General features: G+C 42.0%; 1 protein-coding gene across 1 annotated transcript in view; it reads left to right on the forward strand.

Annotated features, from left to right (window-relative positions):
* The window catches only part of ERCC3 (ERCC excision repair 3, TFIIH core complex helicase subunit), a 61,638-nt gene extending 60,875 nt beyond the window's left edge, over positions 1-763 (forward strand). The window contains exon 15 of the mRNA XM_073634416.1: positions 1-763. This exon is cut by the window's left edge and continues 500 nt beyond it. The gene's annotated coding sequence lies outside the window, so the exon portion shown is untranslated.
* The last annotated feature ends 4,736 nt before the right edge of the window (positions 764-5,499 follow it).

The raw sequence follows: 5,499 nt of genomic DNA on the forward strand, positions 1-5,499 counted from the left end.
GAACAAGTAAAAGCCGACAAGGGGTGCTAGCACCTGTCCTGCATGCAGGCTGCCGATGTTATAGTGCCTGCATCCGCCCTGAGCTGCATGCAGGCAACCTATAGCGATGTCTGCAGATGCAGCGGCTTCACACACACAAAGTGGCATGTCAAAAAATTTGACAGCCCTGCAGGAGCGGCCCTGAACTCACACTGTCTGCGTATTTTTTTTGGTTTATTGGTAATTGCCGGCATATTCTTGTTTTGTCCTCCATAACATGTGAAGGGTCACACTCCTCCCCCCTTCTTTTCTCATATATACATGTATGTCTGTATTAGGGAATACCTGAGTACATATACACCTGGCCTTGTAGGCAGGTCTTCTGTGCACGCTTTTTGCAAGAACTGTCGCTTTTCTTGCTAGCTTAAAGCAGAACTCCGGCCTTCCCTTCGGTCTTGCCCAGTTGTACAGGCTGCCCTCCTGTATGGAAATGACGTACTCTGATTTCACCGCACACTGTGAGCTTGTTGCAGTGTGGAAAAGGATGTCTGTTTATTGAGGAATAGAATGTCAGAGGAACAGTGGTTAAAGAGATATTAAATATCTCTGTGGTTTGTAAGTTTATTTCCAAAAAGTTTTCATTATAGTTAATTTATTGAATCATTTTATTGTGGACGCAATAAAATGCGGTTATAGAGGAATATTCCTTAAAGGAATCAATAAAAATGAATCGTTTTTTCTTTGTGTTCTGCTTTTCATAGTTAATAAATATAATCTAAATCCATTCATTGTGTGTGTTCTTCTGGAATCTCAGTGTGATAATGTGTATTTCTTCGAGATCTGTGCAGTAATCCAGTGTGAGAATTCCTGTAATAAAGACCAGTCACTGTTGCTCTCCTTCCTTCTGCAGGGTGACTGGTCTTGTCTCCGCCCCCTCCTGTAGTTTTCTATGGTGGGTGGAGCCTGCTGGGCCCCTCCCACAGCTCTGCTTTCTCTCTCCTTGTACAGGGTGACTGGTCTTGTCTCCACCCCCTCCTGTAGTTTTCTGCAGGCAGCCTATAGTAGGTGGAGCCTGCTGGCCCCTCCCACAGCTCTGCTATCTGCACAGACTATTTATGGTAGATTGATGATGTCACTGCTACTCGTACAAGGCAATATCTGGGTTTAGAAAGGCATTTGAAAGTGTTTTTATCCTTTGTGGCTATTAAGGAATGCATTTGAGAGTTTTTTAACACTGACTTTAGCTTTAAGCTGCAACTCCATTCCATTTTTTTTTTTTCCTTTAACCACTTGCTGACCAGCCGCCGTCATTATACGGCGGCAGGTGGACTCGTTCCTGCGAATCGCTGTAGCTGTTCGGTGGTCCCTTTAGCAGTGCAGCGATGGAACCAATGCGCATGGCCGGCGGCCACCCACGATCGCTCCACAGAGAGCCACAGAGAGCCAGAATGGGGATATGTCAATGTAAACAAACAGACCCCCATTCTGTCATGGAAGTTCAGAGAGATCGTCTGTTCCTAATGATCAGGAACCCGCGATCTCTCTCTGCTCCCAGTCAGTCCCCTCCCCCTACAGTTAGAAACGCCTCCCAGGGAACACATTTAACCCCTTTATTGTCCCCTAGTGTTAACCCCTTCCCTGCCAGTTTCATTTATACAGTAATCAGTGCATTTTAATAGCACTGATCGCTGTATAAATGTCACTGGTCCCAAAAAAGTGTCCAATCTGTCCGCCGCAAAGTCGCAGTCCCACTAAAGATCGCTGATCATCGCCATTACTAGTAATAAAAAATTAATTTAAAAAAATGCCATAAATCTATTCCCTATTTTGTAGACGCTATGACGTTTGCGCAGACCAATCAATATACGCTTATTGCGATTTTTTTTTTTTTAACCAAATATATGTTGAAGAATACATATTGGCCCAAACTGATGAAGAAATTTTATTTTTTTTACTTTTTTGGGGGGGATATTTATTATAGCAAAAAGTAAAAAAAAAAAAATATATATATATTTATTTATATTTTTTTCAAAATTGTCAGCCTATTTTTTGTTTATAACGCAAAAAATAAAAAACCGCAGAGGTGATCAAATGCCACCAAAAGAAAGCTCTATTTGTGGGAAAAAAGGGACATCAATTTTGATTGGGTACAGCATTGCACGGCCGCGCAATTGTCAGTTAAATCGACGCAGTGCCGTATCACCAAGAATGGCCTGGTCAGGAAGGGGGTAAATCCATCCGGTCCTGAAGTGGGTTGGGAATGGTTGCAACCTCTATTGGGTTTTATTTGCCTTTGTAGTGCTTTTTGTGCTGCAGATAATGGAAGGCTCAAGTGGACCTTCAGTCATTTTTTTTTCATCTTTCCATCTATTAAAAATCTTCTGCCCTTTGTTGTTGTTTTAACTTTGGATAGTAAAACATTTTTTTTCTGCCAGTAAATAAATTATACAGCCCACTTCCTGTTTCTTGTCTGGTCATTAGCCTAGGCTTATGACATCATGCACAGCTCTCTCTCTCTCACACTCTCGTGAGAGTTTGCCAAGAAGGGAGGATGAGTCATAAGAGAGCTGGAGAGCTGGAGGTGTCTGCATAAATCTAGGAAGTGACCAGGCAGCAGCTTCAGCTGCCCACAATTAAAATGGTTGCAACCAGACTCAGTGGAGGGAGATTTCTGCAGCCTATTTGGCAAGTACAGAATCACAGTATATATAAAATAATATGCAAAGTGGTTGGAGGGAAGCTTCGGAATGGCAAAGATGTTTTTATTACATATTATGTGAGCAGACTGCAGTTCCTCTTTAAATAGAAACTGTAGTTGCCCATGCCTCAAAATAAATTCCTTCTTTGGTAGACCGTGGCGAGGCCACCGTGCTGCAGCTCAGTTTCAGGGTCTTGACAATCTTATAGCCTAGGCCATCTTTATGTAGAGCAACAATTCTTTTTTTTTACATCCTCAGAGAGTTCTTTGCCATGAGGTGCCATGTTGAACTTCCAGTGACCAGTATGAGAGAGTGAGAGCGATAACACCAAATTTAACACACCTGCTCCCCATTCACACCTGAGACCTTGTAACACTAACGAGTCACATGACACCGGGGAGGGAAAATGGCTAATTGGGCCAAATTTGGACATTTTCACTTAGGGGTGTACTCACTTTTGATGCCAGCGGTTTAGACATTAATGGCTGTGTGTTGAGTTATTTTGAGGGGACAGCAAATTTACACTGTTATACAAGCTGTACACTCACTACTTTACTTTGTAGCAAAGTGTCATTTCTTCAGTGTTGTCACATGAAAAGATAGAAGAAAATATTTACAAAAATTACAGGGGTGTACTCACTTTTGTGAGATACTGTAGAGGCTGCATGAAGATAGTATGTGTAGGAGAGGGGGCTGTGCAACTCATTCTGTCCCCCCATTCACAAGTACTCCATCTCTCACCTTCCCCTGTTGTAAGGGGAAGGATCAACATTAAATGGTACAGAGCCCCTTGGATCGGCTCAGTACCATCCCTCTATGTACTGACCTGTCTGATATCTTGGTACACTGTGATAACTGGGTGGATCAGCGCCCTGACAGCTCTTTATTCATTGTTGTTTAACCACTTCCCACCCAAGGCCATCATATGACGTCTTTGGACTTTGAGTGGGGATGTCTGGATGATGGGTGCAGCTGCAGGCATCATTCAGATATCATTCTTTTCTGCTGGCGATTCCCTGCACCGTAAAAACAATTATAGCGGCTGTTCAGGTGCTTTTTACAGGTCGCCGTCCTCTGGTGCTTCTACCGGCTCGCCCGTGTGATTGGCGAGCCAGTGAAGAAATCCGCCACTTTCTTCCCCCACATTCTTTCCCCATTGAAAGGATAGAGACATTTCTCCCATGTGTGTTTTTTCAATTTTTATTTCAATTCTTAATTCATAATTTAATACTCACTCATTTTAAAAGTTCGTGGGTCCGGCTTTTTGTACATTAGTTATGGACATCAGCTTTTATATCTTTTTCGTTCTCTTTTGAAACCGAAAAAGTTTTTGTTTAGTCAGTCACGAATAACTGTGTACTTTTGACAATTGAAATTATAGATAGGAATGGTTTTGACGCTGTTTAATTTTTATTTATATATGCATTTTGATGCGCCTCTCGTCTGGGTTTGGACGTCTGGTTCATCATCATTTATATAATGGGCATTCCATTCAGTGTCCTTTTCTTATTGTCATTTTTGTTTTTTTCTCACCATGAATCCACTGTATGGTATTATATTGATGTTTTCATTTATATGTTTATACCTACTTTTACATCAATTTTTTGGGACAAATGTACAGATTTTTTTTGTTTGTTGAATTGTCTCTAATATTCAGGTGTGTTTCATGGTTACGAATTTAACTTTAATCATGCAGCATGTGTATCCATTTAAGTGTCTGCTGATGGGGATTGGGTGTTACACCCTGTCCCTCCCTTCCTTTTCTTTTATATGCACTTTTGTTGTTTGATCAAACTTAGCTATGAGTAAGCATCTTTGAATGTGAAACGCGTTAGATTTTTTACACCCGCTGTGTCCACTTTTTCTTTTGTTTGCTATTTTGGATTTTATCGCAATTTTTTCCATAAAGATGTTTTTGCATGGAGTGCGGCAGTCCGGGATTTTTCTCCTTCCGCAGATCTGAGCACAGCCAGCACCCAGCACTGTGTGGTAGGGCGGGAGCTCTTCAAGAAATTACGGAGGCTTATCTGAGTGTCTTTTCCCTTTTTGCATCTTCTAATTCCTGGACATTGCTTTCTTTGGCCAGCTCAGTCATCCCTATTTTCGCACCTGAATTCCTAACTCCTTGAGTTTTTGTACACCATGGATCACCCAACATCTACTAACCTAACATCCAATGCAACTAACCTTGAGGTGGACACCGGGTTCAGCCGGACCCTTACAGCTCCTTCGGACAACCCCCTTCGATCCAGCCAGAAATGTCTATCCCACACACCGGACACAAGTGATCTGTTTCTCAGGCGCTCATTCCACAAATTAGAAAGCCTAATGGCTAAGGCGATCAAAGCATTCTGGGATGTTAACGCTCTCACGGAGTATTTATCTTTGAAACAGATCCCTCGAGGTTTACGTATCAAAAAGTTTCCTACTTTTGAGCTAAACGATGAGGAGACCAAATTGGAGTGGACTAATGCACTTTCGGCTTGCTCGTTCAAACTCATGAGAATCATTATTAATGTTAAACAAAAAGAACTCGATCGGGTACAAAGCGAAATGACCCTTATTCAAAAGGATCTCGCCGACCATCAATCTAAACCTGGTTATGCTGAATTAGATGGCCAACTAAATAAGAAATTAGACAAATTGGAAAGGAGCGTTATCTTCACAAAAAAAAGACAAACGCATAAGAGACCAACTTGACTACGACACCCATAATGTCTACACCTGGAAAAAAAACAACTTTTCGGAGCAACCCCCCACCAGAGAACATCTCTCAAGAAAAGAGTCAGCTTTTCGGATGCTGAAGGGGACCAGACGCAAG

Source organism: Aquarana catesbeiana, linkage group LG06 (assembly GCF_042186555.1).
Source record: "Aquarana catesbeiana isolate 2022-GZ linkage group LG06, ASM4218655v1, whole genome shotgun sequence".
NCBI lineage: Eukaryota > Metazoa > Chordata > Amphibia > Anura > Ranidae > Aquarana > Aquarana catesbeiana.